Source organism: Rhinolophus sinicus, linkage group LG12 (assembly GCF_036562045.2).
Source record: "Rhinolophus sinicus isolate RSC01 linkage group LG12, ASM3656204v1, whole genome shotgun sequence".
NCBI classification, from domain to species: Eukaryota; Metazoa; Chordata; class Mammalia; order Chiroptera; family Rhinolophidae; genus Rhinolophus; species Rhinolophus sinicus.
This window is the reverse complement of record NC_133761.1, coordinates 67,047,774-67,069,916: the sequence shown is the minus strand read 5'-3', so window position 1 is coordinate 67,069,916 and position 22,143 is coordinate 67,047,774. Positions and strand designations below refer to the sequence as shown.

Genomic DNA, 22,143 nt, shown 5'->3' with positions numbered 1-22,143 from the left:
GACTATTGACTTTTTCAGGGGTTGCAACACATGCAAACATGCAGATATGAAATATCAGAGGGGTGCATTTTAATCAAGGTAAACGCATTCTTTGCGTGATTGGAAGCTGGTCATCTCGATGTAAGAATGGGGAGTTTGATTTCAAAATAGTTTTATGCTTGAAATTTTTTATTTGAACAGTGAATTTAGGTCATTGTTTGCTCTCTTAATCTATGTTACTTCCCAAGAGGAAACTGTTAGCAAGTTGCCTAACTGGAGTGCTTAATTGACTGTCAGAGCTCAGACCCCTCCCCCCCCCCAGGCTTTCTAGAAATGTGTATTAAAATTTAGTAACCTGACTTTCAGAGAGAGAGACTAACATTCTGTGAGTACAGGGCATTGTGCTTAGGTTTCTGTATGTGTTATACACAAACCAAATACACAAGTGAATGCTCTAAGGACCTGAAAAACTGTTTTGTTTTTTAAAAGAAATTGATTGAGGAACCGCTTCATTCCTCGCTCCCCCAGGACAGGGATGAAGCATCAGCTTGGGTTTTGCGTTTTGACTGCTTGCTGGATATCAGCTGAGTGATTCATAAAACACACCTGTTTAAAATGGGACACAATGTCTTCTTAGTGCTTTTAATGGCGTGGCCAGGTTGTCATCATTAAAATAAAAAAAGTGTAATTTTAACTCTATTCTTTCAGCATTATTTATACCCTACTACTCAGGCCAGTCCTGAGATCCTTAGAGTTTTTCCTGTGTCTCTCATTCTCTTCTGATTCCCAGGAAAAACTACTATATTCCCATCATCCAAAATTAACTGTGATTTTTGTCGTATCTGTTTCGGTTTTTTTAATGAAACAAAACACTAGTGATAAGGTCAACTTCCCTTTAAACACTAATTCCAGTCCCATCCCCTCCTTCGCTCCCCCCCTCACAGAGCCCATGTTCAGTTTGGTATGGGCTTTACAAATACTTTATATATATATTTACGTGTACCCCCAATTAACATGTATTGTTTTATGGGCTTAAATATACATGAATGGTTCCCTCTGTGCCCATCGTTCTTACTTTCACTGAACATTTCTGAGATCTAGCCATGCTTTTATATCTACTATAAAGAAGTGTACATATTACACATGCACAGCATGGTTTTTAATTGCTGTCTGGTATTTCATGGTATGACTAATACCACATTTTATTAACCAGTCCATTAGTGGATATGTGGATTGTTTAGAATTTTTCACTAACATAAACATTGCTTGTGGAATTTTTTTACCTCTGTCGCAGGTAGGAAACAGTTTCTTAGGTTAGATACCTAGATGCCGAATGGCTACATTTTGAATATGCCTGATTCACTTTTAAGAGACATTACCAACCTGATTTTCAACTGTTTGAAAACTGTTTCCCCAAATACGCTCCAACACTTGTCAGACTTATATTTTTAAATTTATTTTGAAACATTTTTTTTCCTGTGATGAGCACTTTTAAGATCTACTGTCTTAGCAACTTACATACAGTAGAGTATTGTTAGCTGTAGTCGCCACGCTGTAGGTGATGACCCCACAGACTTAACCTTTGCCGGCTTTAGGGGTAAGGAATGATTTCCTCTTGGTTTGCGGGTGTCATGCCGTCCATCCAGGCGTGCAGCCCTTCCCAGCACAGCTCTCTGGTCAGGCCTGTGAGGGCCTCGCCTCCCGTCCAGCCCCTCCCCGGCGGCCGCTGCTCAACGCTTTCTCAGCCTCCGCGCCCACTTTTCCTCCTCTGCAACTGGACCGTGCTCTTTGGTGTTACTTTATTGATTCAGTAAATATTTACTGAGTTCTGCTCCTTCTGCCAGGTGCTGGGACTGTGAGGGCGAACAAGAAAGACGAGATCTCCACACGCGTGGGCTTACAATTTTAGCAGGGGTGGGGGGTGAGGGGGGGAGAAAGGAAAGCAGCGAACAAGGTCATTTTTCATAGTTTTAAGTACTCTAAAGACAGTAAAGTGGAAGGTTAGTGTGACTTTGTGTGGCGGGTGTGGCATGAGCAGGTGGGAGCCCAGCCGCAGGTGCCACGGGAGGCTGGCAGAGCAGCCAGCAGGGCCCCTGGCTGGGGCGAGTGGAGCTGCCCCACGGGCGGCTGGCTGTGCTGGAGAACAGAGCTGCCTTAGGGTGGTCGTGGTCAGGCGTGGGGGCGCCGAGGGGGCGCTGTGGGGGACGCCATGGAGGGGTACGGGGGGAGATGCCGTGGGGGACAATATGGGGGACACTGTGGGGAGCTTCGTGGGCGACGCCGGTGGGCCGCGCCGTGCCTCCCAGGGCCTTGCCGGTGCCCCTGAGAGCCACAACCAAAGCCTGCTTGCCACCTGCCCGGGTCACTTTACGTCGCACTTTGGGGTCTCAGTGTCCCTCCCATGAGCTAATGTGCCTTCATTTCGCCGCTTGTTTTTGCCTCATGAGGGACAGAATGAGGATGGTAGGGAGACAAGGGACAGTGCAGGAGAAGCCCGCCTGTCCCGAGGGGGCCACTCTGGGATGCACTGAGCTCAGTGGAATGAACTCCCCTGTAGCGGATCCAAGTGGAAGTAAACGGAATGTTCCTGAATGATTGGTACGACCAGGGCGAGATCTCCGAGGGACTCCCTGCCCTCCCCAGGTTTTTCTCAGAACAGCTATCAGGCCGTGCGCCGCATGCAGACCCCTCCGAGCGGATGCAGCCGTCGGTGCCGGTGTCCCACCTGCACCCGGGCCTTTCTCCAGCTGCTGAGAGAGCACTTCACGTGGGAGTGTCCCCGTGTCTTCAGCATCAGGTTAGATCTGTCTTACAGATGAACAGAGCTGAGGCGCACGGTTGCAGAATTGGTGAATGGAGAGCCGGCGTTTACGTCCGGGGCTTCGGGCGCTTCGCGTGAGGCGGTCACGCTGCAGAGAACGACACAGCAAACCCTTGCCAACCACTCACTACCCCAGACCGCTGCGATGGTCTGTGGTCGCGTCCCCTTCTTAACGGTCATTTTCTCCGCGCATTTATCCGTGGGCGACCGGCGATTTGTGCAGCAGGTAAGAGCACAGACTCTGTCTGGAGCCAGACTGCCTGGGCCACGGTCTCCTCCGCCGCCGACGAGCTGTGTGGGCCGGTGACTCGCCCCCCGTGGCTCCTCCTCTCCTTGTCACGGTGGGTATCGGAGCAGCGAGGCCCAAATGCGTGCGGTGAGACGCGTGTGCGGCTCCGAAGGAGCCTGGCGCTGAGGAAGCCCTCAGGTCACGTGTGTGCCATCTCAGGTCTCAGCTCCGCGGTCACGCACTCGGCAGGCCTTACCTGACCCCCCCAGGCCGTCAGCATCTCTCCCGCTTCCCCACTGCCCAGCAGCCCACTGGCTTGTCTGCCCCACGGCAGTGTGAGCTCCATGTGTCCCAGGCTCGGGCAGAGCCTGGCGTGTAGGTGGCTCTCGGGCAATTTTGTTCACTGGCTCTTTCTGATAGGCCTGGACTAGAGCTACCGTTTGGAACAGAATCACTGCCTCTCTGGTTTCCGGTCAGTATTCTGGTCCCTGAAATCCCACCCCCAGGGCGTCAGCTGTGATCCCGGGCTCCTGACAGGTTCTTCCACCTCTGACCCCTCTTCAGTCTATTTCTAACCCACTGGCCATCAGACAAACCCTGGCCCCCATGCGGGCTCAGCATGCTCAGAACCAAGCTCACGGCCTTTCCTTTGCTCCCGGTCCCTTTCTTGTCTCCAGCCTGGCTAACGACGTGCCTTCACCGTCCGCTCGGAAACCGTGGAGCTGCCCTGTACCCTCTGTCCTCCTGGCCCTCACCCCAGCCGGCCGGCCCCCGGCTCCAACGCTCGACCCTTGAGCCGCAGCAGTTCTCCCACGAGGCCCCTTTTGCAGCCTCAGGATGAGGGCTTTCGTTTGGGCTGGATCGGCTCCCACCTTCCCGGTGCAGAGCCCATGCCTTTCACACAGAACTCTGTGCCCGAGATGAGCATTCTCTCCCCAAATCCGAATCCAGGGCTAGGAACCCAGGGTGTGAACCACTGCCGGTCCCCTTTGCATCCCTTCAGCCTAAACGCTCCTGGCCCCAAAGCCCCTTCTTGGCCTTTTCCCAGCGTCCCATCCCTTGTGACCCTCACCCCCGGCTGCACGTCAGCCTCACTGTCCCCTGCTAGACAAGGCGGGTTCGCACGTGCTGTGCTGGGACCGGACACCCTCTCTCCTCTTGACTTACTGGACTCTTCAACCTGCAGCGCATGGCCCCCTCCTCTGTGAAGCCTTTTAGAGCCCTGCACCTCAGCGTCTGTGCCCACAATTGGAGTTTCTGAATCAAAAGTGGAGATGTGCTCCTGGCGACAAGGGGACAGATAAGTGAACAAAGTCCAGAGCCCTCCTGGAGAGCTCACTCCCGTCTGCCTCTCCCCGCCCACCCCCGAGGGGGCAGGGAGCTGGTGGCGCCCTGCATCTGCGTGCAGTGCCTGGTTTGCCAGACCTGGGCTTCTTTAACGTTTGAACAATCCAAGTCTCACCTGTCCCCAGCAGCCAGCACCAGCAGACGCCCTGGGTGGGAATCTGGGCTTTGTCACTAGAACAACTGACTTGCCAGGGCCTCCACTTCCCTCACCTGGGAAATGGGACAGTAGTAGCCACTCCCAGGGTTTGCTGTGGAGATTTGCAGGAGCCCGTAGGAGGGGATTAGCAAGCACAGGGCCTGGGGAAGGAGTCTTTGTTTCAGACAGAGATGTGTCTAGGTCAAGGTCATGTCCCCAAGTTGGGACTTCATTGAGAATTTGGAAAGTTAGGACAATTAAGAATATTACTACTATTTAGTAACAGCTTTAACATGTGAAGGTGCAGCCTCTAAATTTTAAAGTGTTCTTTGGCTCTTCACCCTCACGATTACAGCTGGGCTGGGGGAGGTGTGACTCTGTCGTCTGGCTGCCTCTTGGTGCTCTAGGCTGGCCTGGCCGGGGATCACAGCGGAGCAGTTCACAGACTCAGGGGCTGCACCCACACCTCCCACATCCGCAGGGGGCCGGAAAGGCTTGGGAATTTACATTTACAAAGACTCCCCTGCCCTGTCCACCATCTGCCTGATTTGGGAACCACTTGCAGACACCACTAGAAAAGCTTGGTGCCCAAAATTCTTAATTCCTCAGCTTCATAGTCTTTCTAATGAAAAAAGGTCGTTAATTTGCCTTTTCGTAAACAACACGAGCTATTTCACCTTGTGCTGTGGTCTGTTTATCCTGATGGTGGATAAACTGGCTTCACTTAAAAAAAAAAAAAAGGAGCTAAAAGGTGCAGACTTCTCGCTTCCCCACCTTTGTAGCTTTCCCAGAGTCCTACTGGGCAGGTTAATGCTAATAGAATGTACAACAGTGCCCCCCTCCCACCCCCCATCAGATAGATTTGTTTTCATGACAATCTTGTTTCGCTTTTCTCCATTGTCTTTTTGTGGCTCTTGCTGGTAGACACCTATGAGACTGACCTTGCAAACCGGTCCAGCCCGACATCTCTGAGGCAGGCATCCGCCCTCAACCTGAGGTCCGCTGCTAGAATGTGCTGAGTCACCCAGTCTTTGCCGAGTCAAACTGTGCACCCTGGAAAGCACTGCAGAAAATCAAAGCGCTGCTGTGTTGTTATGTAAACGCCAGGAAGGAGCCTGGGGGGGGGGGGGTAACGCATAGATACATACTGACTTACTAACTCCTTAACCTTAAAACGTCCTGAGAGATTGCTGCTTGTCTAAGTCCGGTTTCTGGTTAGTAATTGCTTGGTGAAGTTCTTTTAACTACTTCTTCCTGTTCTTAGAAAGTGAAAATGAATATAAATAGCAAAGCAGTTATCTTGCAATGTTTGGAAAAAGGAGAAAAATGAGTCTTTGCCATCACTCTGAAGTTTTGCATAATTAAGATTCTCCAATCGTTTTCTTTTAAAGCATCAACAACAACAAAACACTGGTGAATCAGCTATTGAGAGCTGGCGCGTGACGGCAGCGGAACATTTAGGAAGTCTGTTTTCCTATTTTGATCATGTAGTTGATTTGACAGGAGACGTTACTACAACAGCACGAATAGGGAAGTGGCAGGAAGTGACCGAGTTTCCTTAGAGTCAGAAAGTTTACAGAACCCAGGATGGAATGTGGGCTATAGATAGAAAAAAGGAAAAAAGACGGTGTAATTTGTATTTAGCATTGCCATTTCAGTTTTATGCTATAAAAATAATTCTCTTTAAAGTGAGTATTTGGAACTACAGAGAATGCAGACGTCCCTCCAGCAAGGAAGTCGGAAATTTCTGTGTCCCAGAATTAACAAACACCCCCAGGTCGTTTCACAAGGCAGACAGTTGTAGACCCAGTTAAGCTGATGCTCCAGTAGAGTGTGGCGTGGGCAGCTTGCCAGTCCTTCTCATCATGGTCACCATGGTTCTCATTGAGCACGAGCAGCTGGGTTGCCTGTGGGTGGGACGTGAGAGACCGGTCCCGTGAAGTAGCAGCCCCAGCCATGCCAAGCGCTTTCCCTGGGTACCCTCATTCCCCGTAGACATCACCTGTGAGGAGAAACTCTTCTTTTTAATGCCTTAAAGCTGACTGTCCCCACCCTGGAGGCTAAGCCATTCCCACAGCACTCCTAAGTGGGGCCGCGTGGGGGTTTGAACCCAGGCAGAGTGACGGTGTCCTGGTGTTTCACCCCATGGAGAGAGCCTCGTAGCTCATAAAAATGACTCCTCGCTGGCAAGTAGCACTAAATATGGAAAGAACAGCTTGCGTTGGTTGAGTTCTGGCTTTTTCTCCGAACTATCCAGAGGGGGCAGGGGAGGGCAAAAAGGGCAGAAAGGCTGCGGTGAGCACCCAGGAGCCCTGTGGGACGTAGGAAGATTCTAACTTAGGATACTTCTCCTGTACCGAACGCCTACAGATGAAAACGTGAAACCTGTTAAAAATCTGTGGTGTTTTTCTCTCCAGCTTCGGTTGATGGACGTAATGTAAGGACTTGGCATTAAAAGAACAAACAAAGCCCTAAGTCACTGCCTTTATCATCCGACCCCTGGTTAGAGCTGGAATTGGGCACATGTTGCTCAGGTCAGGGAAGGGCCTGTGTTGGTTGGGGCAGGACAGGGACCCTGGGCCCCAGCCCCCACCCAGCGGGCTAAGGAAAGGGTGCAGGGTGGACGCCAGGCAGGTGCGGATTGAGGCCCAGTTGGTTATAAGCCTGGTGATCTGGGACAATTGATTTGGCCCCTGGAATTAGGACGGTGCCTTTTCTTCTCAGGCCCTAGCAAGGGGCCAGAGCAGACACTCAGCAGTGAGTTTTCTGTTCCCCTTCCTCAGAGGCCCAACATGACTGGTCCTGAGTCAGCATCCTGGGAGCCCAGGAGGAGGGGGGGCCCTGCCAGCTCAGGTGTGCGTGTCTGAGCCCCGCCCAGGGCTCTTGTTGAGCAGAGGTGGAGTTGATGAGTGAGTTAGCACATGGGGGACCTGGTGGGAGGAATTTCCAGGCAGAGGAAACAGCTAAGGCAAAATAGGAAATTACCTCCTGGTGAGACAGCACAGAAGTCAGGGCGAGTGGGCAGAGTGAGTGAGGGAAGTGGTGGAAGGTGAGGTCAGACAGGTGAGGGAGTCAGACCGCTCAGCAGCATCTTACGGACTTGACTTTCACCACGAGAGAAATATGGAGCCGTGGCTGGGTGTCGGGCAGAGGAAGGAACCTGGCGTGACTGAGGCTTTAAAAAGATGGTTCTGACTGTCGATTGGGACTAGACTTGCAGGGCAGGTTGGAGCAGGGAGGCAAGTCAGGACCAGGGCAGACGGCGGCTCTGACCCGGGGTCACGATGGGACGGGGTCAGAAGGGACAGATTTGGGCAGAACACCAGGGGTTCGTTTTGACCATGTTGAGATGTCCACTTGATATCCAACATTGGAAAGAGAGAGCTGTCTGACCTGGTGACACACGTTTGGAAATTGTCAGCATGTAAATAGTTAGAGTCTGGAGATAGATGATAGAGGGAGTGTTGCCAGGGGAGATAAGAGGTCAAAGGATGGAGCCGTGGGGCACCCCAACTCTGAGCGTTCTGGAAGAAGAGGAGGGGTCAGACTTGAGGTCGTTGTGGAGGTGACACTCATCAGGAAAGGGTGGGGGGACCTTGAGATGAAGGAAAGACCCTGAGGACTGAGAACCTGACTGGGGAGGGAGGCGGGGAGAGCAGCCTGCGGTGTGGCGGGGGGAGCCTGGGCGGGGGGCAGGCAGAGGCCAGACAGGACGCAGGAGAGGTGGACGTGGACACTCAGCTGGAGACTTTGGTTGTTTGTTTCATGGCGACCACGGCTAGGACATGTTGCCGTCTTCCCCTGCTCTCCAGTTGCATGCATTTAATGACTTACTCCTACCCACCCTGTGAGAAAGATAGCATTGTGCTGTGTAGGTGAAGAGATGCCTCAGGGAGGTGAAAGGTTTCCCTCAGGTTAACCCAGGTAGGCCTGTTCCAGAAACCATCCTTGTACCCATGAACCTGTCTTGTCCCCTGGAGGTCTGTTCCTTTTTAACGGGTCATGTGTGGAGAGCTCTGGAGTGGATCTGATCTGGCTTCCCTGTATCTCTCACAGGAGGCTCTGTCCACACAAAGGGTCCAGACACTTCTGGGCATTTGGGAAGCATTCGGAGCAGGGCGGTGACTTGGCTTGCTTGCGGAGCTGGTTGGTCCAGCATGTTGGTGACCAGAGAGCATGTGAGTCCCTGGAAATATGGGGGAGACAGATTTGGGGACATTAACTCAACCTGGGACACTTGAGGGCACCAGGGCTGAGTAGGCTACAGGGCCGGCTCGGAGACAGCTGAGCTGGGGTGTGGTGTCAATGAAATCAGCGTCTGGGTGAGGGGAGCTAATTCTGACACCCGTCATCCATACATTGTACAGCCGTTTCTGAAATGGATCCCCTGAGAGTAAGTCCATCTCCCATTTCAAGCAAAAAGACACATCTCACCGGGGTGTGTTTGGGAGTGAACAGAAACCTCCTGGGCCCAGACGGGGGCGAGTCAACACACGCCATGTGAGTGAAGGGCGAAGGGTGGGACACGTCCTCCAGGGCAGGTGGCCCGGTGGCTGGCTTTCACACGTTTGAAGGTGACGTGTCGTATGTGATGCCAGGAGACCCAGCGATTTGGGGGCTACGACTTGCAGAGATCTGAGTGACTTCACTGTGAGTGGAACACTTCCATGTATTCACTTATTTGTTCACTTTCTCCTGGATTGTGTCTTAAAGAGAAAATCGTACCAGAGCGTTGGGAGGCACCCACGGACCCATGAGTCACGACTGGAAAATAAACCCCAGGCGTCTCATCAGAGGGTGCATTTCCAATAAAATTTTACTTTCAGTGTTTAATAATCACCAGTTTGTGGTGTACTTGTGATGCTTCCATCCGTTGTCTGCTGTTTGATCCATTGGAATCGACTGCTGCTCAGCTCAGAAGAATCTGTCCTTAGTGGATGATGGTCACAGATGTGTTTTTTTTTTACCTTTTACTTTAAAGTTTGATTAATGTATGGAGTTTGTGGATGAGACTTACGAAAAGGTTGTCCACAGCAGATTTCAAAGCGTGACAATAAACTGGGTTTAAAACCTGGGGGTAACACAGAAACTCGTACACAGGTGCCTACAGCCCTGTTACTCACAATAGCCAAAAAGGAGAAACAACCCAAATGTCTACCAACTGATGAGAAACAAAGGTTGCGTACCCATGTAAGGGGACATTAAGGGACAATAAAAACGAACGAAGAACCGATTCACGCTATGACATGGCCGAACCTTGAAAACACTGGGCTAAGTGGGAGAGGGCAGACCCAGAGACGAATAGTGTGTGATTCCGTTTGTACGAAATGTCCCAAGCAGGACGTTCTGTGGACAGGAAGTCGAGCCACTGTGGGGTTGTGCGAGGGTGGGTGGGGGGTGGGAATGGGGAGGGACAGCCAGTGCGACCGAGGTTTCTTTCCGGGAGATGAAAATGCTCTAAGATTGATTGTGGTGATGGTTGCACCACTCTGGATTTGCTAAAACCCATTAATTCGTACACTTTTAATGGGTGAATTGTATGACATGTGATTTAACTCTCAAAAAAATCTGTTAAGAAAATCATTGGGTAAGTAGACTGGAAATAGGGGTTAAAACATAAAAATGGTGTAAAAGGTGTGACTATTAAAAATAGTGCTATGAAGTAGAGTCTTTGCAGACACTGAAAGTTGGGTTACAAAAATTGGATACCAAATTAGATGTTGCTTAGGGGCATGTAGTTTTCATTTTAGCGGATTTGTGAGCCAATGAGTGTGAAGCCCAGGGGATTAGCTCTAAGGACAATGGTTAGATGGAGTGAGACAAGAGGATTAAAAAAGGAAAGTCAGGAACACCAGCGTGGAAAGAAGATGCAGGAGAAACTAAGAAGGAGCAGGAGGAGAGGGGAGAGCTGTTTCCAGGGGGAGGGGACGGCTGCACACCTGGGAGACGCCGCCCAGGACCCAGGGCCGTGCATTGGGTCCAGTCGGCTGTGATGGGGTCGCTGACTGGCACAGACCATCCAATGAATTAACTGCAGCCAGTGCAGCTGAGAGAGGCTAGAGGAGGGGACCCGAGGGGGGAAGTGGGGACATCACCACGGACTGCTCTCTTAGGTTAGAACCCAGATAACAGGGCAGCAGTGTAGTAACGCTTAGCAGAAGTGGTGCAAGGGTGTGGTTATTCCTCTCCACATGCAATCGGTTTGACCATGTCCGCAGGCGAAAGGCGAAAAGCTGGGAGTGAGAATGGAGACACAGATGTCCCTCCTGCTGGATACAAGGAGCCCTGCTAGTCAGGGTGCCTTCTGGCTCCTTCTCTTCCTGGGAGCGAGCAAGGACCTCAGCCTGTCATTCTGTAGGGTTCACGGGCCTGCACTCGGGCAGGCAGCCGCTGCCCCAGATGCTCAGTTTCCCAGCGGCTTATCTCTGCATCGTGCACTTCTGGCCTTGCAGACGCTTAGAGCTGGGACCCGACCTGGGACAGGACTGGCTGCGGTGGGTGGGTCAGAGGTCGCTCCAGTCTGGGGAAGTTGACAGAGTGAGGTTAAGAGCAGCTCTCGTTTCCTGGGCAGGAGTGACCCGGGGGTTTTATGAGAAATGTGTTCTGCTCACCTTCGTTCATTTGAATTGTGCTGGAAGTTAAGAAAGCAAAGGAACGGGTGAGGGTGGGGGCCAGGAGCTGCCAGCCCAGCGGGGACAGGCCTGGGCGTGCTGGTCATGACGCCAGAGGTCACGGGAGAATGTGTAGGGAACAGGCCCCCCAGGTGCTCCACTGCTGTTCAGCTCCCTGGAACCTGTTTCTTTTTTTCACACTCTTATGAAATGTTCTCAACGATAATGGCAAGAACAAAAAGAGAAGAAAGGCCAGGTTTAGTAATACGGTGGGGACACAGCCTCTTGCGTTATTCGCAGCTGCAATGGGCAGAGCAGGCTGAGCCCAGGGGCTTGCTGCTGAGCCCAGGGGCTGGCTGCTGAGCACAGGGGCTTGATGCTGAGCACAGGGGCTTGATGCTGAGCACAGGGGCTGGCTGCTGAGCACAGGGGCTGGCTGCTGTCCTTGTGTGTCCAGGGCTCCCTGTGCACGTGAAGTTCACGTTGGACGTGGGGCGGTCAGGTGAGGGAACTGGCTTTCTGCCCCCATCGCCCTCCACCTACAGAAGTTCTCTCCTCAGGGTTTCACGCATCTGATGCCTGCAGGGCTGCAGAACCTGTGACAGGGTGGCCAGGGAGTGCCGTGGTGCCGTGATGATGTGTTTGGGTGGCTTTGGCAGTCGGTACAGTGTCCCAGGACAGAACTGGTGTACGCATGTTAGCAGTGGTGGTCACAGTTGCTCGCAGGAGACACGATTTCTCCTTGTTTCTGAATTTATACTCAGTATTGTTATCATCGCAGTGTTCTGTGGCTGGATGTTGAGATTCCCTCCAGGTGCTCAGAGCTCTGAGGACACAGGTGTATGTCCACGGCCTCGCTGAATAGCAGCTCGTACCCAGGCGTCCATGGGTCCATGTCCCTGGGTGGGACTCAGGGCCCTTGTGCACCTGGATGGAGAAAAGCAGCACTTTGACCTCTGAGCGCAGCGTAGTCTTTCCTTCGGAGGTGGAAATACAGTATCTGCTGTGCGCCTGTCCCCAAGAAATCACACGCATTTTCATATCGTATATTTGCAGCTCTCCTGAAGTACTGTGTACACGTGTCACTGTGAAATGCTGGCAGTCACTGCACCTACCACTAGCTCTGGTCGTTGACTGCGTCCATAAAAAGGGACATATGTTATTACAGCAATATATGTTTGAATAGCTTCATAACTGTATGTCAGTTAGTTTTCTGCGTATACCTGCGTAGTTTACCATATTCTGAGGAGGCTGCCCAAGGAGACTGAGGCATAAAAAAAGGCTAAGAAGCCCTTCAGGGGTACAGTCTCATGGGACACAAATCTAAGCAGATCAAGTCACCAGGTGGTGAGTGGCAGCTGGAAATACACCCAGGGACCACACGGGGACCCCAGGGCGGCGTCTGTGGATTCCTGCTGCCCCTGGAATGAAGTATGAGGAGGAGAAAGAGGCAGGAGGTGAGGGAGCTGGGGCACGAACCCCCAGGTCCCCGTGGGAATGAGGGGTGCTGCCGCGTCCTGGGGGCTCAAGGTGAGTCAGACACAGAGAGGTGGCCGGTCACTCACTTTTTAGGGCACTGTTTATGGGGACAGGTGGACAGGATGCTATTTCCTTGAAAAAGATCCAGTGTTGCAGTAGAATTTTCTAAGACAGTTTCCTTGCTGCATAATTCACATGCAGTAAATGCGTGTGGACGGTGGGTGACACAGTTTGCCCTGTGAGCACGTCACAGCTATGGGATGCTTTTGGGCCTGGCTTCTTTCACTCAGCATAACCCCTCTGAGATCTATCCATGCGGATCTTTTCCTGTTGTGTCATCTTTATTAGAAAACTATGTACTTTGAAAGGGGGAAAAAACAAGCCCTTGTTTTCATAGTACGGAATTCTAAAAGAGAGGGAGATTTCTGTGCTTATCACACGGGAATGTGGGTTGAAGATTGCGGCGAAGGGCGGCCCTGGCCTGTGGTCGGAGTGCATTCCAGTCCGAGGTTGACCATCCCTGCGAAATGTGAAATACTTCAGACCTGAAAGCAGGCCGCTCCCAGGACAAGCTTTGCCGCCCTGGGGCCTTTCGCTCTCCGGCTCTCAGATGAGAGGATTTGGGAAGGTGTCCTGACAGCATGCTGTGTGCCGGCCGGTTTCCTTAAGCCTCCTCATCTGGCAGCGAAGGGGAACACATTATTTTCCACGTTCCATAAATGGACACGAGGGACAGCCAGTTTGAGAGAATTACTACCCAAGAACGGGGTGAGTCAGGGACCCACAGGCCCTGAAGGGCTCGTGGCTTCAGAGAAAATAGTCATTTCACTTTCACTTTTGCTCTTGTTTGGGCGGTGATGAATCTCTAAATTGGAGGAGTTCAGGTTTTCTTTTCCTTCCTTCTCACCACATTCCCCTTTCCACTCGGTAAGCGCCACCATCTCTGTGGCTCCAACAGCCGAAAGCCTGTTTTGTGCCAGGCTCTTTTCCAGGCGCCCAGGAGACAGCGCTCTGGATAAATCCTGCAGGTGACTGTGCAGTGGGTGGGCCAGAAGCACCAAATGGGGATGAAACCGTGTTTCTTACCCTCTTTCGGGTCTCCGACGATTTGAGAATCTGGTGAAAGTTACGGGAAATCTCTCCCAGAAAAATGCCCCTGTGTGCGCTGCACACAGTTGTGTGATGCTCTGAGTGTTTACAGAGGCCTGAAGCTTGGCTGTAGGAATGACCTCGAGGTGAGTGTGTTTGGCATGAAATGAAATAGTGATGCCTCCAAAGACGCACAGAACCAGAGTCACTGACTAGAGGAGATTAGAGATACGCGCCCGAGGCGCTGGTGGGAGGGGTGCTGTTCTGACAGACGCCTGCCCAGTTAGGGGTGTTAGTCTCTGGACGGTGCTGGGGGTGGGGGTGGGAAAACTCAAACTGGAGGTGGATTCTATGATGAGGAATCACCAGAAACAAACATGGGACAGTAGAGGTCCTATTATGGTACTGAAAGCAAGGTGAGTATTCCTTCTTTTCTCACCCCAGTAAAATACTGTTTGATTTATTTCCTTTTAGGTCTTTTTTTCAGGTGGGGGTTTGAGGGTGTGTATATGTGAACAACACACATTTATTGTAATGAACTAAGGAAGTGACAAAAATCAGAAGTTCTCATAAAATATAACCTGATTTCTATTAATAGTTGGTACATTTTGTTCGGGTTTGAGTGTTCTCAGCTCTGACCCCCCCCCCCCCCATTAAAAAGTACCGTGTTTCCCTGAAAGGAAGGCCTAGCCAGACAGTCAGCTCTAATGCGTCTTTTGGAGCAAACATTAATATATTACCCGGTCTTATTTTACTACAACATAAGACCGGGTCTTTATGATATATGATATGATATGATATATTATCAGGTATTATATATCATATCATATTATATTATAGACCCAATCTTATAGTAAAATAAGACCGGGTCTTATATTAATTTTGTTCCAAAAGATGCATTAGAGCTCATTGTCCAGCTAGGTCTTATTTTCGGGGAAACATGGTAAGTCCTGTGAATGTAACACAATTTATGTAACTCTTCTCTGTTTGCGTTCAGGTTTAAGGCTCAGCTGTAAACAGTTTATAGAAATATTTTCCTGAATTTTAGAACATTGTATTTCCTTAGGGTGGGCAGGTACGTGGAGGCACACGTCAGTGAGCAGCTTTCTGGAGGCTGGTCTGCTTGCTGTCTTCTTTTCTTCGTTTGTTTTGTTTTTTTCCCCTCTCAGTGCCCTTGGTCCGCTCCTTAGCCTGTTTCTTAAGTGCAGAGGCTCCCAGGCCCCCACCCTCCTGGGCCCCTTCTCCCAAACCCGTTCTTTTCCTGTCAGTCACTGAAAGCCAGCATGTGGTGAGGGCTCGTCATGTGCCAGGTGTGGTGCTGAACATTGTCACATGGGATTCCAGGACAGCCCTGTCACATAGTGATTGATGTCTTCATTTCACGGAGGCGGAGACTCAGCAAGGGAAGTACTTGCCTAGGAACAGAGGCCCTGGTGCCATCTGTCCATCACCCAGTGCTGCACCATCGGCTCCACCTCCCTCCCCAGCTCCCCACAGCCCAGCCATTACCCAGCATGCATTTCTGCGGGGTTTCCATGGACACCCACACTCATACCTGCTCCCCATGACATTAGGGAGACCCTTAGTCACCCTAAAATGTGGGTCTTTTTTTTCTTTTTGACAGTGGCACTTTTGGTAACCCCTTGGGTATATGCCAAAGAGAAACTCGCTGGTCACTGTCAGGGCCTATGTTCCACATCTCAGACTGACCATTGTCTCCCAAAGGGTCTTGAAAGTCCTAACTGGCCAGAACGGGATGAAGGGTGAGACGACTGACGTGTGCTTTCTGCTGGTGTGGGGTTTCTCATGACTCCGCAAAAGCAAAACACTCCACCATCCAGGACGCTTCTCGACTCAAACTGTGATGGTCCACAGCGTCAGAGCCATAACGTCAGCAGAACCGGCCAGGCCGGCACCGCCCCAGGTGTCTGTGGAATGGTAGCCATGTGACTGGACAAAGGTGTGGTCAGGTAAGTCTGGGGAGCGTTGTGTTAAAGTGAAGCAGAGTCCACGGCTCCAGACTCCTGGGACCCTCCAGAGGGGCTGGTGTGCAGACCTGGGCCACAAGCCAAGGGCCACCTCAACGACAGGTGTGCGTGGGACTCGGGGTGACACTGCCTCTTCTCTCTGCATCTCAGTGTCCGAATCCCAAACACTTGTGTGAGGAGAGAAAAGCCTGCGTCTTCTGTCCATTCACTGGCACTTCCGGCTGAGAAGGGAGAAAGGCAGCACCGTCCCAGGCAGTGGGAAAAGCTGTGCTGGGAGCGGCTGCTGCAATGACTCGTACCACATTAGACTTTTCCGAGAGCCTTTCAGTTACGCAACACTGACGTCTCACTGAAATCAAAGTAAACGGGGATCACATCGACCTTTCTCAAGTTTTTATGTTTTCGGTATTTTTAGCTCATCCAAACCTTTGTCTGTTGCTCAAGCGCTGAGTCAGACCTCCGATGGCAAGCGTGCTTTGCTGCAGAGGACACGTGGCGTCCCCATTCACGTGAGAGGATGTGGGGACAGAGCTCCTGGGCGCCTCCAAAGTCAGTGAGGCATCTGTGGGATTTGCTTGTAGTTTTCAGGAAACAAGGTGTCACTTGGGACAGTTTCCTGTCATAAAAAATTCTCTAATTTGGTTTTAAAATAGCAGCTTCTGATGTTGTTGTTGACTCAGAAAGCTATAGGAAGTCTAAACTTGTACGTTTTTTTCTTTTCTTTCTTTTTTTGGTGAAAGAATTTTCCACAGACGAGCAGTGAGCTGTCTCTGTCCCTGGCAGGGCATACTGATGTGTGTTCATTCATTCACCACACGCACACGTGACGGCCACCTGACATTAAAAGCAGGTAAGCTGGTGATTTCAGTGACGGTCCCATGTCCAGAAACGCGTCCTCCTTCCTCGGGCATGTCCACAGCCCCCCGTCCGGAGCCGCTCACCCAGCCGGCCTGCAGTTAGACTCTGTGGCCACCAAAGAGTTTTTCACCCGAAGCTGCTTTGACTTGTATCTCTTTACAAGCTCACCCTTAAGAACAGAGCTAAACATTTCTGGACAGAGCGACAAATGACTTACTTTTATAAGTAAAACATAGTCGTCCTTAGTTTCTTTACATAAAGAATCAGGGAAACAAATACTTTGCAACAGTCTTTTCCATGTGGTTAAAGAAGTTAGCTATTCAAGATGCAGCACCTAATCCCCGAGTCCTTAAGAGAACACCTGCCAGGGAGGAGGGGCTGTCTGTGCAAGGGGAGCCCCAGGAGGGGGCGGTGGGAGGAGCTGACGGTGATGGTGGTGACACTGATGCTCCCAAGAGCTGTGGTCACAAGACCCTGTCCTCAGGGTCTCACAACCCACTTGCCTTCGTTTACTTTTTTTATTTATTTATTTGTTATAGTATATAAGACAAAATTCTTGAATTTAACCATTTTCAAGTGTACAGTTCTATGGCAGAGGGTGCAGTTACAGTGTCGTGCAGCCAGTTCCAGGCCGTCTTCACCACCCGAGAGGAAGCCCCGAACGCATGACGTAGTCTCTCCCCCGTCTCTGCTTCCTGCAGCCCCTGCTTGCCGTCTGTGGATTTGCCTGTTGCGGGCCTTTCATAGAGGTGGAGCCATCGTCTGTGGCCTTTGTGTCTGGCTTCTTCCACTCTGCAGAATGTCTTCAGGGTCCCTCCATGCTGTGACGCGTGGCTGGCTCACTCCTCTTTACGGCTGGGTAATATTCCATCACGTGATGGACCACATTTCATTTACCCACACATCCATCGGTGGACGTCTGGGGTGTTTCCACCTTCTGACTGTTTGTGAAAAATGCGCTGCAAACATTTGGATGCAAGTTACTAACTGAACACCTGCTTCCTGTTCTCTTGGGTCTGTACCTCGGAGTGGAATTGCTGGTCAGATGGTAATTCTATGTTTCACTTAGTGAGAAACTGCCAAACTGGTTTTCTCTTGCTTTCTGAAAGCTTTTCCAAAAAAATCACCATAATATTGATATTCCAAAATCAATCACGGCATGGTTAAAAAATGGTTACACTTCTAGACTGAATATTAATAACCTTAAGAGGTGTCTCTGAGGCCAAAATTCATTCAGAACACTTTGCTAAATCAGCGAGGAAGCACAAGGCACTTACTGCCTTTATTTTCTTCTGCTGTAGTTGGTTCCTTGCTAAAACATTCGCCGATTATAAAATTCAGCATCTCTTAAGAGGAGGGTTATAAATAGATTATACTGTCACTGCCCACGCTGGTTTTATACTTTTTCTGGGTCAAATGCAAGCTCTCTGATCTCTTTTTGATTTGGTTAAATGCAGATTAATTCAAGGCAAATCTGAGTTAGTCACTCATCTTTTTTGTGTTGACTTCTGCTTCAATTTCACGGTTGCCCAGGGCAGGGTAAGAGCGAACTAAAATGATTACAGATGATATTACAGATGAGGCTGATAATTTCCCAACATCAAATTGGCTGGTGATGCTCCCTGTCCCAGCTTAAAGGGAACGTGATGATGTCCCAGGCAACAGTGAGCTCCACCGTGGACCCACCCGTTCCTACGTGGGCAGCTCCCAGCCCTCAATCCCGTTCTGATGGCCCAGCCTCCTCCGTGCTCCCAGGATTTGGGCAAGGATTTCAGGGGCTCTTCTCCACGAGAGGTCTGCTCTCACCCAGGGCTAAGATCCCAAATGTTTAACCATCAATAGAGCACAGGCCAGTCTGCACAGAGGACATGGGCCATCATGTGATATAGTATTTTTGTGTTTAATAACTTTTTTTTTTTTCCCCAATGCCTAGAAATGAGGTTAGAAGCCAAATCTGTGGAATGGGCGAGGAGGGTCCTCTCTAGCAGCAGTGGGGTAAGTTACCAGGTGGCAAGACGGTGTGGGTTTGCCCTCAATTTCCCGGTGTTGACGTCCCACTTCTGCGTCAGCGCCTGCCCTGTTCTCAGACACAGGAGCAGAGGCTTTGCGTCTGAGGTTAGCGGCCCTGTGCTACCTGGTCAGCCCTGAACAAGCCTCTGGGCTCACGTCCCTGACCACTGGGCTCTGGGCTTCTGGGCCGCCCAGTTCTGCCTCGTGCCCACTGTGCCCGGGCCTTGCCCAGGGGTCCTGAGCCCCTGCGGTCACACAGATGGGCCTTCACCTTGCTCTGCTCCAGGCACCTCAGCCCGGCTGAGATCTGGAGCCCTGCCTGTTATGGATGTGTTAGCAACATGAATCGTTTCTCTGTCTTTTTCCAGATGATAAAAGTAACGTGTGCTCATTGCAGAAAACTTGGTAAATACAAAAGAAACTGAAAAATCGCCATCATTCGTATCTCCCAGTGGTTACCACCATTAACATACAGAATTTTTCCAGTGCGTGTATTTTTTTGTAAAGAAATGGGATAATATTCTTTATGTAGCTTTGTCTTTTACAAATATTTTTTCTTTCAGTACTACTGAGAGGTAACTGACATACAGCACTGTGCAAGTTTCAAGTGCACAGCATATTGATTTGACCTCCGTGTGCTGTGAAATGATAACCACCATAAGCTTAGTTAACATCCATCATCTCATACAGATGAAAAAACGTTTTGTTTTTCCTTGTGATGAGAACTAGGATTTACTCGCTTAGCTTTGAAATATACCATACAGCAGTGTGAGCCACAGACGTCGTGTTGTATGTGTAACGTTTTCCTTAACATTAAATTGTGAATATTTTTCTGGCTGTATAATAAAGTCTTTAATGAAACTCTCTTCTCTGCCTGGCCCCGTCTGTCCCCTCCCCTGGGGACAGCACCGTCCTGGAAGTGTAGTTTGGGCTTTGGGGGCCTGCCATACCTGTGTGTTTCCTCTCTTCCTGTGGATGTGTAGGAAGGACCCAGACTTGGCTGGGAGCCCGCCCCTCGCTCCCTCTGGCTCAGGCTCAGGTGCCACTGGACCTTCCTGGGGCAGCTCCTGTCCCTGGGATCTCATCCTTCTCTGTTTACTCTCACAGCTTATCCGTCTCCCTCCCCGGTGACTTGCAGAAGGTGACAGACTGTCCCCTCTGACCTCTGGGTCCAAACAACACAGGAGCTTAAACTGGAAGCACAGTGTTTTATTTTGAACTAACCCAGTTTAATTCCCTCCTTTAAAAAATGCACTTTTGTCCTGATTATAAAGAGAAATAACTGTTCGTTATGGAATAATTGGAAAACACAGACAAGTATAAGGAGGAAATTTAAAAAAATCGACAACCCCACTACAGAGAGAGAATCACTGTTATAAGTTTGGTACAGTTTCTTCTTGGTGTGTGTGTGTGTGTGTGTATACGTTTGTGTTTGCGTATGTGTACACAGAAGCTGCCCTAACTGGGAGAAGACTATATATATATGTATATATGTGCATATGTGTGTGTGCGTGTATATATATGTCCCCTCCTTTTGTAATTTTCATCTTCTCATCCTTGAGAAATTACCTTTGGGCTGACATATGTAATAATTCATATCCAGGGAATATCCAGAATTACCGGAGAGGAAGGGGGCTGCTGGATGCTTCAAACGTCTCCTATATTAATAGGCTTTGTTACCTCTAGTATTTATGGAGATCACATTTGATTGGGCAAGATGAAGGTGGTGGTTACATGGGTATTTTCACTTCTAAAAGTTCATCAAACTTAATTCATCAAGTGTATGATTTGTGAGTTCTCTACATGTAAAAATTGAAAATATTATTCTTTGAAATAGCTTGGTTACGTGAACAAGTCAGCATGTACTCTAATACTGAATACTGTTAATCATTTTAAATTTATTGCGGTTGTTTCCTTTAGTTTTGACTAATCTTACCAGCACGTCACATGCTGATGGCAGTGAGTTTTAAACACAATTATTCGATGGCAGCTAGAATTTTGCTGGTATGAATGGTTCAAAACCAAAGATTACATTTCCCCCCCCCCGGATTTACTGAGGTTTGGTTGACAACTGAAAATTGTATATAGTTAAGGTGCTCTTTTCTCCCCCTTAACATGCGTTTTTATGTTAAGGGCGGTAAAATAGGATGGTGACGCGAATTTATTTTGTAATCACTCACAACACAGGTCCTTGGCTATTCAACCTGCGGAGGGCACGACAGAAGGGAAGCACCCAGCCTGGGGTCCCTCCCTGCAGTTGTGCTGGGCCTTGTCGTCCGGCGTCTCGCCCCGTTTCTGTGACCGACAGCGCTGTTTGCTTTGGTGGCTGCCTCAGTATCTCTCGCTGCATAAACATAACACCCCGAACAGTACTTTCACATCCCCCACCCGGACCCAGGACTATTCTCTTGTTCCCAACCGCGGATGGAAGCTACTGTTTGCAAGTCTCGGTTGGCTGCATCCGCGGGTGTGAAGGCCCAGTTGCAGTTAAGTTTCCCGGCGGCTGCAGGGAGGGTCAGTGTCCCCCCCCCCCACGTCGCTCAGGGCCCAGTAAGTACCACGTTTCTCTGTTCTGTCAGCTGCTCTGGCACATTCATGAGCCTGAGGAGGGGTCGTTAGCAACTCCAGTCGTGGGCTGGTCAGTCAGAAGCACAGGTGACAACCTGGGCTTGTCCTGGGCGTCTGGGGGGGGGGGCATCTCGTGGGGTGAGCTCGTCCCCTGTGGGACCTGACGCATCTCCGGGTGGACAGTGTCCCACCTGAGGTGGACGGCAGGCCCCCGGCGGGTGTGGGGAAAACCCACCCATGGTACCGGGGCCGGAATCCCGGGTCTCGCCCAGGTCCTTTCCTCCGCGTGGCCGCTGCATGATGGAGCCGCCCAGGGAAACAAGGCCGCAGCGACCCAGCCGCGACGAGCCCATCAATCCTAATTAGGGGCAGTCGTCACCTGGTCGTGGCTGCTGGTTAGGAGCAAGTCACAGGATGTGCTTTTCCCCAAGGCCGGGGATTGAGCACGGGCGTGACAGCTCCCGGCCGCCACCTTCAGAGCCCGTGTGTCACCGCCGCGTGGCGGTGTCTCTTGACAGTTTCAGGGGAAGCGGACACCAGGCCCTGACCTCGGTGAAGCCAGTGGATGACATCCCATGTCCTGGCCACAGTGTAGGCCAAGGCTGGACCGTCCACCCCACCCAGGTCGAGCCAGTTGGGGCCCAGGTGACCCAGGGCCAGGTAAATGGAACGCTGAAGCCGTGGGAAAGTCGCCCTTCGGTGGTGGAGGTGCTGGTGGTGCTGGTGGCAGTGGCAGCGGTGAATCCGACTCAGACTCGGGGAGCTGGAGGTGACTGTGGCTTCTGGCTGACAAGCACGGGTCCCATCGAGACCTGTTGTCCCAGGGTAGTTATTCCTAGCACCCCCTTTCGCTCTCTAAAGCATCGGTTTGGACAGTGAATTACGGCATCTGGCCTTTAAGCGTCCTTCAGGTGCACTTGGGAAGCCTTGGGGGAGACCATCTCCAGGAGGCAGCCTGCCATCCCCTGTCCCCTGCACCGGGAGCTCAGGGTCAAGCCCTGACACCACTGACCGGGACAGGCTGTGCC

At 50.9% G+C, this 22,143-nt stretch overlaps 1 long non-coding RNA gene across 16 annotated transcripts in view; it reads left to right on the top strand.

Moving 5' to 3' along the window:
- Positions 1 to 22,143, top strand: part of LOC109457771 (zinc finger protein 281) — a 58,540-nt gene that overhangs the window by 31,944 nt on the left and 4,453 nt on the right. For 3 of the 16 annotated variants that reach the window (XR_012490955.1, XR_012490956.1, XR_012490954.1), the window contains 4 exons: positions 16,420 to 16,529; positions 17,239 to 17,585; positions 18,471 to 18,532; positions 18,916 to 19,412. This is a non-coding gene — a long non-coding RNA (zinc finger protein 281). Of the gene's footprint in view, positions 1 to 9,934; positions 16,530 to 17,238; positions 17,586 to 18,470; positions 18,533 to 18,915; positions 19,413 to 20,734; positions 21,941 to 22,143 lie in introns of those variants that run through there. The other 13 variants (XR_012490947.1, XR_012490943.1, XR_012490953.1 and 10 more) reach the window with 12 other exon arrangements.